The sequence below is a fragment of the Aquarana catesbeiana genome, linkage group LG05 (assembly GCF_042186555.1).
Source record: "Aquarana catesbeiana isolate 2022-GZ linkage group LG05, ASM4218655v1, whole genome shotgun sequence".
Lineage (NCBI taxonomy): Eukaryota > Metazoa > Chordata > Amphibia > Anura > Ranidae > Aquarana > Aquarana catesbeiana.
Window position 1 is genome coordinate 146948507 of NC_133328.1, and position 11918 is coordinate 146960424.

The 11918-nt window shown below is 38.4% G+C and overlaps 1 protein-coding gene across 1 annotated transcript in view; it reads left to right on the plus strand.

Annotated features, from left to right (window-relative positions):
- LRRC3B (leucine rich repeat containing 3B) overlaps positions 1-11918 on the plus strand; it is a 349990-nt gene that overhangs the window by 241095 nt on the left and 96977 nt on the right. The gene's annotated exons all lie outside the window — the stretch shown is intronic.

The window sequence follows — 11918 nt, forward strand, 5'->3', positions numbered from 1 at the left end:
GTAAAGGTATGTCACATCAATGAGGATAAAAAAAAATAATATAGGGCAATGTGGCAAATCCCTGCAAATAAAAAGGGATGTTCAATTTGTTCCTGCAAGCTAGTATAGAGTCATTGCTTCCATATTCACAAAGGCAAAGAAGCCATAGTTTACCATGTTGATTTGATATTGGATTGTAGTTTGCAGAAGTGGGATTATACTGAATTAAATCAAAGACAAATAGGACATAACTTGAAGTTATTTACAGAGATTTGCATAGTTAGGAAGGATAATAAAAACACATCTGTTGGCATGTGTGTTTTATGTTTGTATACTGTCCCAATTGCCCATAGTTACTAAGCTTTGTTAGCCTAACATATTGTTTGTAAATATTATTGATATGTTTTAATGTCTTTATCTAATTAAAAAGAACTTTGAGAAACTACAAATGAACCCTAGCTTGCATCACTTAAAATATCAAATGATGAAAAGCCAGCATTCCAGGATAAAAGAAAATCTCCAGGATGTAAAAAAAAATGTACTTAGTGAAGTTTTTAGCAAAAGAATCCATTATAATACCCACACATGATTATAAAGGGTTCTACAATATTTGGGGGTCCTTTTATAAAACAAATTCACTGGACGAATGTCACATTTACCCGGTCATCACAAATTCTGACCATATTTTGCTTACCCACTTCAGCTACAGAAGATGTGACCCTTCTCATCACCAGACCATTTTTTGCTATTCAGTACTGCACTATTTTAACTGGTAATTGTGCCGTCATGCAACGGTGTACCCAAATTAAATTTGTATATTTTTTTCCCCACAAATAGTTTTTCATTTTCTTATTATATAAACAAAAAAAGACCGAAAATCTAGAGAAAAAAAAACTTTTAAGTAATAATAGTTTATATTATATAATAATAGTATATATATTATATCATAATTGTAATATTCTTTGCTTTCTGATATAAAACACATCCAATAAAGAATTAAAAATAAAACTATTTTCTTCATAAGTTTAGACCAAAATTTATTCTGCAACATGTCTTTGGTAAAAAAAAATCTCAATAATTCTATATTGCTTAGTTTGCGTGAAAGTTAAAGTGTCTAAAAACAGTGGTATATATACTGGGATTTTTTATACTAGTAATGGCAGTAATCAATGATTTATAATGAGACTGCGATAGTGCCTCAGTTCTAATAATATACATTGTCACTGTGCTAGTGACACTGGCTGGGAAGGGGTTAATTTAGGGGCAATCAAGGGGTTAACTGTGTGCCTAACAATGTTTAGTGTTTGTACTGTGTACTGTTTTACTAAGCATTGTGCCAGTTCTTACACCTTACTACTGTCTGTAGAGAGCCCTGTGTTGTTTACCAACACAGGGCTCTCTTCTGTCATTCTTTCAGCTGATGAGCGGGTTCCAGCCATAAATCGTTGGCTGGGGCCCACTGATCGGCATGTGCTATAGCGAATGGTATGCAAATTGCACAAGTGATCAAGTAGATCATGTTTCTGGTGTTACAGTTCATACACTTTTGGTTATCAAACTCTTTACCACTCATTGTTGATCTAAATTTCTCGATCCTAATAATTCTAGGGCAACAGGGACATTTGACCCTTCCACACCTGTAATTTCCCCTAAATTGCAGCCAATTCTGGACTTGTGCATGAGAAGAAGAGAAATAGCTTGGTGCAAGATATCACCCTAAAGTGTGTGCTTGCAGGGAGACTGTTCTAATCTCACCTGCTTAAATCTGTGCATATAACTCATTGTTGTATAGTACTGGAAATTATTTCTCTACTACTTTCTTTACTGTGTTAAACACTAAACTGAAAGCAGCTGAAAATTTTTTTATCCCACATCATTCAATAAATACTCTCTTGGTGTGGTTCTAGCTAAGTGCATTGCCCTATTGTCTAGAATACCCATGCTAACAAAAATGTTTACACATCATGGAAGCCTCCTTTTCGAACTGCCCTACTGGTATCCTTCTAATTGTATGTCTTTCATCTACCCAAGACTTATAAGTGTGTAGATCCCTTTATGGGTAGACCCATAAAGTTGGGCATAGGCTCCTTAAATGAGAGATTGAGTCAATGGGTTGACCATTTATTACATCCCTTGGTGGGTGACCTTCCCAGTTTTTTACAAGACACGAAACAGCTTTTGTGTACTGTAGAAGATTTTATATGGAAGGAGGATTACATTTGGGTAGCATGTGACATCTTGAGTCTCTACTCATCCATTCCACTCATCTTGGACTGTGTGATTTATGTATTAGCACATCATTTATTTTGCTTTGATGGTGTTCATGGTGTGATGGTTTGGGGGTTTTCGCTCAGTGGTAGTGCTTTCCAGTGAGTTCAGTTCAATTCAAAAGTGATCTTTAAGGGCTTGCTGGCCTTTTATTTTTAAAACAGAAAAAGTTTGCAATAAAATCAGTTTCCCACACAGGGCTTTCCATCATTAATATGAATATAAACAAGTTCAGCTTCATGGCTCTTTCTAGCAGTGCCGCTGCTCAGGCCTGTTGTCTTAGTCCTCCAGACCATTAAACACAGCACCTCAGTGCTTATGTACACACTCTGTACCTCAGCTCTCTTCCAGGTTCTTGCTGGTCTGTCACAATCTGATCCTGCACTATGCGGACATATATGATCTGGCTACCCCATGCAGCCTCTCTGACTCCTGGGGAAGGATGAGGGGCCTCCTGACCCCTATGCAGAGACCTTATGTCTCTGAGGTGGAGCCCTGACCTGTGAACACTTCCATACTAAGCCTGCTGGTTACTGGCAAGATCCAGACACTGGGTTAAAGACTTCTTCCCTCCCAAAGTACACCAAGCTCCAGCCCCTGATTCAGAAAGATGGAAAAATCACCCTTGTCTGTTTAGATCTAATATTGTGGAGCCCTGCACTCTGCATATGTGCAAACCCTGTGTCACTTTCTCCAAGTTTTCACAGTTGCGGGGCCTCACACTGCCACAATGGGTTGGTGGGAAAGGACCCACATCTTTGGTGATAGCAACCCCTTTCAACCCCAAATTAAATGTTTTTGCTGATATATTGCAGATTATAGCAGACTTGATTTTTGTATGTATGGGGCCGTATTTTTCCTTTCTTACTTATTTGAATGATAACAAGCCAAACTTAAATTTATTGGACACATGGATTGCCCGCTTGATGTGACATTAATTAGGCATGAAAGGAGAGTCATTACTGGACTGTATTGGAAGCACCTGTCTGGGAACACCATCTTGAGGGCAGATTCTAATCACTCGAGGCATAAAAATAGAGGGATATCAGTAGGTTAGTTCTTGAGTGTGCTTAGAATTTGCTGTGATGATGCAAAGTTTGAAAATAAAACTTCCTTGATGCGTAAACACTTTTGCCAGCGTAGATATTCTAAACAGAACATAGACAGGGCAATGCACACAATTAGAACCACAATGAAAGATGTGGGGCAAAATAAGAGTCATTGTGGGACAACATTTTTTTCAGCTGCTTTCAGTTTAAAGTTTAACAAAGTTAAGTAAATAGTAAAGAAATATCTTCCAGTACTATACAACACTAAGGTATATGAACAGATTTTAGCAGGTGAGGTGATTTCTCCAGACGAGCGTCACTTTAGGAACATATCTTGCACCTAGCTTTTTCTCTTCTTCTCCTGCACAAGGCCAGAACTGGCTGCAATTTAGGGGAAATTACAGGTGTGGAGGGGTCAAATGTCCATGTTGCCCTAAAATTATTAGGAGTGAGAAATTTATATCAACAGTGAGTGTTAAGGAGTTTGATATCTATAAGTTTATCAACTTTAACACCAGAAACATGATCTATTTGATCACTTGTGCATATTGTGCGATTCAATATGTCGGCAGAACAAGAAGAAGGCTGCGGGACCGCCTCCGTGATCATGTTTATAACACAAAAAATAAGCACTTAACTAATGTGGGTAAGCATTTTAATGAGTGTCATGGAGTTGATCTTACAGCCATATGCATACAGGGTATAGAAAAAGTTGTTTGCCCAAAGGGAGATGGGGATAAATGTAGACTTTTATGTACACGTGAGGTCTATTGGATATTCCCTCTTAAAACAAGATTTCCTCACTTTATCAATTTTGACTGGGATATATATCATATTTCTTGATTACCTGATTTTTTTTTTTTTAATTTTGACATTCATGTAGATTTTTATTTTATTTATTATTTATAATTAATCTAATATCAGAAATGAATGAAGAGCATATTTTTGAATATATGTATTGGGGTATATTCTTCAGATGCTGTCAAGGGAGATTAGATGGAGAACTTAGTTTTCGATTGTCTTGTATATGTTACTTTGTGGCGCTGTTATGATTTTATAATTACATGGGGATTTGTGGTTAGATTTTTTGTATTTTGTATGTTGATATACAGTATATAGATTTAGCTGTGTATCCTGGTCTCTGTCTTCCAGAGGCTATTTGTACTCTTAAGTGGGGTACACACTATAAGAAAATCGGGCAACCGATCATGCGATTTTCCTTGTTGTTTCATGGCAAGTCAGATCTAAGGAAGGAAATAATGTACGAAAATCCTCATACGAGAAAGGCCTTTTTTGTTGTTTGTTGTTTTGATCATACGCACTTTTTCATTTCTGATTTTTCTCGTACAAAAATTGTACAAAAACAATACACATTAAACGAAAATTGTTCGTTTGGATCCCATACGAAAAATTTTTTGGAACTTGTCCCTTTGGAAATTTTCGTTTCCAAAGTCGAAATCGGCTGTCAAAAGTTGTGTACACAATATCAGAAAATCGTACATGTAGTATGCACGAGCCTTTAGTCTTTACTTTGACTGTTTTCTTTATTATTGTTTCAATTTGATTTTAGTTTACTCTTTGGATATACATCAACCTGTTTCTTCATCCCCCTACTGTGTTTGTTAGTTGTCACATGAAGCAATTAAAGTGGAAAAAGGTGTGCAGCCAACTGGAGTATTTCCTCTTTAACTTGATGAGCTGGGCTGGCACCCTTAGGGAGCAGTAAAGTAGTATAAAAAACTGCATCAGATGCAAAGACACCTGGAGCATTAATTTTGTTCATAGATTCACCCTCTCTATTTACCCTGGTGACCATTGTCTTTAAAGTGGATGTAAACTCACTCTCATCCTTTCCAAACTACTGCCATAGTGGTTATCTATAAGGATATACAGTTGTGCTCATAAGTTATACCCTGACAGAATTTATGATTTCTTGGCCATTTTTCCCAGGATACGAATGATAACACAAAAACTTTTCTTTCACTCATGGTTAGTGTTTGGCTGAAGCCATTTATATCAATCAACTGTGTTTACTCCTTTTAAGTCATAATGGCAACAGAAACTACCCAAATGACCCTGATCAAAAGTTTACATACCCCAGTTCTTAATACCGTGTGTTGACCCCTTTAACATTAATGACAGCTTGAAGTCTTTTGTGGTATTTGTGGATGAGGCTCTTTATCTTCTCAGATAGTAAAGCTGTCCATTCCTCTTGGCAAAAAGCCTCCAGTTCCTGTAAATTCTTGGGCTGTCTTGCATGAACTGCACGTTTGAGATCTCCCCAGAGTGGCTCAATGATATTGAGGTCAGGAGACTGAAATGGCCACTCCAGAACCTTCACTTTATTCTGCTGTAGCCAATGACAAGTTGACTTGGCCTTGTGTTTTGGATCATTGTCATGTTGGAATGTCCAAATATGTCCCATGTGCAGCTTCCTGGCTGATGAATGCAAATGTTCCTCCAGTATGTTTTGATAACATACTGCATTCATTTTGCCAACAATTTGTCTCTCTCAGGCTCCTGCATGAGATATGTAAATCACCTGTCACTTACAGCAAGGGGAAAGAACTGACTCCCATTTCTCTGTGTGTCAGTTTTTATCTCACTGAAAAAAGATAGGAGGACTGCTCAGAGCTGGATTAACTCTTCGTGGCAAGACTGGGCATAGATGACATGAAATCCTATACTGTAAAAGGTGGAAGCCTTAATTAAATTTGTTTTTTTTTTGGGTTTACATCCACTTTAAGACAGTAAATGAAAGGAAATTAAACATGCTACAGTTGTCATCAGAACGATGGGAAGTGGTGGGTTACCTGTTCTAATGATTACTTTCTAAGAGGGAGATACAACTAATGTTTAGAGATTTCATCTCATTTCCTATTACATCTCTGGAACAGGAAACAAGGAGAAATTTCCCCAGAGGGACAAAGAAGTGGCCATGAAAAGAACAATCTCAGGACAATCCATCTAGACCTTGCACTATGTGCAGGGCTGTGTGTTGAAAAAGTTTACTTAATGACACTCCAACAGCTTATATATTTCCATAGATCTGGAAAGAGATGTGATTGGTGCAGTTAGGCACAGCTATTGGTACAGTGTTGGTATAGTATACTACATATTCAATGTATAATTAATTTATAGGAATTCAAACTTTTTTATATCAGAATATATATTGTGTACAGAAAGACAATCATAAGCACGGATACATTGAAATAAAAACTGTGATTTTGTAACTAAAGCTAGCAATTGTAATCTCAGTTGGGCTGATGGTTGCAAATGGAGAAAAGGCAACCCTATATATTACCAATAACAGCCAATCACATTTGATTCTCCTGATTATATATTTAGGATAATCAAGAAGTGATGAGCCATTAATTCCAGCTGTCATTTCTTTGTGAAGATTGGAAAATGACAGCCGACACCTGATTGCTTAATTTAAAGAAACACTTCTGTTGTCTTTTTTCATCAGCCCCACATACAGTGCAAAGATTGGATATATACCATACAGTGAGTTCAATGCCTACATACAAGTAGCCAGAAAATAGCAAATCAGTTATTATGACCATTTAAGGGGCTTTAAAACACTGTAGGAGTTATATTATGCTACATTTATCTCAGGAATGTAACTGCAAGCTGGCCTCTTTAATGAGCAATTCATTTTTCTAATTGTTATTCAAATTTAGGATAAGCTATTTCACACTCCATTACTTCATCTGAACCAGAAGTTGAATCTTATTTATTCTGTAAAGTCATGCCTGAATAAATTAACTCTACTATCTTCCTATAGAATTTCATATATACACCATGATGCTTCTGTTTGAGCTTAGTATCTGTTGCTGCCAAATACAGCTTATGCTGTCACCTGCACCCTATATAGATTGCTATATGTCTGTGATATTGTTGCTATGTACATGATGCACAAGCCTGTATCAAATGACTGTAGCAGTATCAGCACACAGGGCTTCTATAGAGTTCAGGGAAAGGGAGGACCTAACCAGACTTCTGTTCTTTATAGCAGTCTTCTACTACAGCGCCCATGCTCATGTAAAGTCTCTCTGAATTTTTTGGTACTGCACCACACAGTAAAAACTTCTGATCCTTAAAGTGCACCTGTGCTTTGCCCATGAAGAGCAAAGTAAAAGGTTGAAATTAATAATGACTGACCAACAGATTATACTTACCTTCCTTTCACCCTCCCCACTGTCCATTTTAGCCACTTGGAGCAAAGTTACACATCTTGTACTTCTGTGTTTGGGTAGTATGGGACTCATTAGCCTTCCTCTCACATGTAAATGCTTGGCGATTGGCCATTTATGCAGCTAGTACTGTCAATCCTATGTAATTTACAGGTTGTACCTCACATAGGGCTAAAGCAAGCCGAGCATACATTATTAAAATTTTGGTTCAGCAGTGACCGGACGGATTTCTATCCATGTATGGGCAGGGTAGTTGTACAGAAGTTGATCTACTGATCAATCACCCCAGTGGATTTTTGCGGCTCGATCAGCACTGCCAGCTTTACAACAGCTCAGTGATTCCTCCATTCAACTCGAGTGTGTGGATGGGGAAATCGAGTCAGTTTTCTTATTTCAACCTGCTGGTTGAAACAAAAAACTGATTCATGTATGGGCTGCTCCCTGAGACCAAACAACTTGAATTTGACTCAGGCATCCCTGGACTGACTTTTAAATTCTAAATAATTATACAATGGAGAAAATTACTCAGAAGAGAGTATGTGTCCTCAGATGGGACTTTAAATTGGGTCACTGACAGATGAGTATTAATATATAAGGTAGAAAAGTAGTAGTTAAAAAAATGTATTTATTATAGAAAAAGAATACAACATGATAACTATGACATAACACAGTAAATGTCTAAAATAGATGCACATTCATGGATATGAAAATATGTAACATAGACCAACTCTATTGTAAAATAACAGACAATAGACAAAACCCAATGTTTTGAGGTATTTGGGGGCCAACCTCTTCTTCAGGGGTAATAAATTTGGTCACAACAAAAGTTTATATCTGTGGTCAGAGAAGTGAAAGGACAAGATTTATAGACATATGCAATGCATTGTACAATTTACTGTACTTCCAATATCAGCCCTAAAAGATCATATATATGGTAATCAAATTACTCGATACATATCAAATAATTATATAGGTACTGACCATGTGTATTGATCAGGGGATTTCCAAGAACGTCCAAGGCATCCAGCAGGGGGATCAATCAGCTGCAACCCCAGAGGCCAGGAGAGGGGCAACAAAGAAAGCTGGGACAAGAAAAAGGCGGGGAAACAGAGGAAACAGAGCGGGACCAGAGCAGCAAAAAGAGGTCCCAAAGAATAGACAGAGTCCGCCAAGGTGGGCAGGGGTCACCAGATCGTCAAAGCAGTTCCACAAAGGGCACCTCCAACAGTACACGTCCCTACTCTGTAGGGGAGAAGGACAGGACCAATTCAGAAAAAATGGTCCACCAGCCTTCCCAGTCACTGGAAAAAATATATATATAGGGATAAATTAGACTGTATATAAAAAGAAATTACAAGAGTCTATAGTGGTTAAATTAATTAATAAACTCTACTGTGTACATTGGGAGGCATGCACAAATGTAAGCGGCGATATCTGCAGGTAGAATAATACCTAACCAGAACGCAAGTTCTCAGTTGTATATCCACAGATCAAAAGGTACGGGCAACTTAGTCAGTTGTTGTTAAGTATAGGGCAGATTAGACCAAGGACCTCCTTCCGGTATATCCGAGAGGACTTATGCCGCGTACACGCGGTCGGACTTTTCGACCGGACTTGTCCGACGGACGCCGACGGACCAAATCCGGCGGATAATACGATTGTGTGTGTTCTTCACCGGACCTTCAGCGGACTTTTCCAGTCGCAAATCTGACGGACTTTAGATTTGGAACATGCTTCAAATCTTTACGTCGTAACTCCACCGGACCCAGAAATCCGCTCGTCTGTATGCTAGTCCGACGGACAAAAACCCACGTTAGGGCAGCTATTGGCTACTGGCTATCAACTTCCTTATTTTAGTCCGGTGTACGGCATCACGTACGAATCCATCGGACTTTTGTCTGATCGTGTGTAGGCAAGTCCGGTCGTTAGAAAGTCTGTTGAAAGTCCGCCAAAAGTCCGTCGAAAGTCTGTCGAAAGTCTGTCGGATGGGCTGTCGGACTTTTGTAGCTGAAAAGCCCGACCTTGTGTACGCGGCATTAGGGATCTATGGGAGTGAGACATAGGAAGGTATCAAGTGTTAGTTCCAGTTCTCATAGTAAGCCCATACAGATAGACCTAGTAGTAGTAGCAGCTGGTCAAGTAATTGTACACTTGCACTTTGTAGACTGTGCACAGTATCCCTTAATACATTGCTGCTGTAAAAAGTACCAAGACATGTAAAGATAATGAGTACTCTCCACATGGGGCTGGACATCATTCACTCTGAGCCTTAAAAGAGGCCCTATCCACTTGTCGGCTTCCAAACATAGTCTATCACTATATATCTAGTAGAATCAATAACAGAATCCATGAACACTGCACCCATCATGAGTTTAGAGGGCAGGCTAGAGCTGCTTTGGGCTTTTTTGTTAGTCAAAAAAAATCTTTAATCTATACCCCCATATAGTGTTCCTACTATGTAGTAAGGTGAGACATTTGTGCAGACATTACCTAAAAGATTAGTTGTTACCTTACCCCTTTGCAGCATGTTACTTCTAATCCTGTGAATACTATAGAAACTGTGATGATGAAAGATGCATGTATGGAAATTGAGGTGCACTACCTGAATCACTGCCCCAGGCATAGTGCTTACTAAAGGAACCACTGTTCCTGGGGTCCCCTGTTCCCAGTGCCAATGACTCTCCAAGCAGCACCACACTCTACAACACACCAGGGCTGACAGGTGGATATTTGAAGGAACACTATGCACAATAATACCATTATTAAAGAAAATTGAAAATGACAATATATACTTAAGCAAAACAGTGGCAAAAAATAAATAAAGTATACTATAATAAGCAACCATGCACGAAGTGTCAGAGGAGCAGTCACGTCGCTCTGGCCATCTCTTAGATATCTGTGCTCACAAAGCTCTTCTCTGCAGTCTAGTGATAATGGCACTTTTCCCGGATCTGAAACTGTGGAGAGCAGAGTTGATCTTGGGTGCCATCCATTTGAGTTCCATATGATGCTGACCTGCTGTGTTTGGGAGAGTGGAGAACTATGCTGTTGTAACCCCTTATGATGTGGAGGGATAAGCTTTGGTAAGCAGTTTACTGATGGTGGTGGTCTCTCACACTGAGAGGTGTGATCTTTGAATCACAGCATTGGTGGGATAGTAGTAGATGAACTCTAAGCCTATACTATTTATGAACATGTGTGTTTGCACTATCTTTGTGAATCTTTATACTGTAGGTGTTGAACAATCATACTTTTTTTAATGCACTATAGCACTTTGGTTAAGATTTTTATGTATTTGTTATGTGAAATGGTGAACATAATAATTTTATATGATGCTATGAATTTATTGAATTATGAATTCATTGGCATACAATAGCACTTTATGATAGTTTTTCTATTAACAACTTAAGGACCAGCCTCGTTTTGGATTTTAGGTGTTTACATGTTTAAAACAGGTTTTTTTGCTAGAAAATTACTTAGAACCTCCAAACATTATATATTGTTTTTTCTAACACCCTAGAGAATAAAATGGCAGTCAATGCAATACTTTTTTTTGCACCGTATTTGCACAGCGGTCTTATAAGTGCACTATTTTTAGAAAAAATTCACTTTTTTGAATAAAAAAATAAGACAACAGAAAAGTTAGCCCAATTTTTTTTTATATTGTGAAAAATAATGTTACGCCAAGTAAATTGATACCCAACATGTCACGCTTCAAAATTGCGCCCGCTCGTGGAATGGCGTCATACTTTTACCCTCAAAAATATCCATAGGCAATGTTTAAAAAATTCTACAGGTTGCATGTTTTGTGTTACAGAGGAGGTCTAGGGCTAAAATTATTGCTCTCTTTTTTTTGTTTTTATTATTTATTTTACATTATTTTATTTATTTTTACACTGTTTTAAAAAAAATGTGTCACTTTTATTCCTATTACAAGGAATATAAAAATCCCTTGTAATAGAAAAAAGCATGACAGGACCTTTTAAATATGAGATATGGGGTCAAAAAGACCTCAGATCTCATATTTACACTAAAATGCAATAAAAAAAAAAAAAAGTAATTTAAAAAATGATATTGAAAAAAATGTGCCTTTAAGAGCCGTGGGTGGATGTGACGTTTTGACGACACTTCCGCCCAGCAGTGTCATGGAGACGAGTGGGCGCCATCTTAGCCTCACTCATCTCCAGGCACAGAAGGGAGATGGACGCAATCGCCTTCACTGCTACCAACAGCTCCGGTAAGCAGCGGAGGGCACCGGATTGCGGCGGGAGGGGGCCCCTCTCCCGCCACCGATAAAAGTGATCTCGCGGCAAATCCGCTGTAGGGACCACTTTTATCTGAAAGCCGACTGCCGCATGAAAACGGGGATACTGGGGTTATGGCAGCTAGCTGCTGCCATAACAACGATATCCGCCGCCAAAGTTTG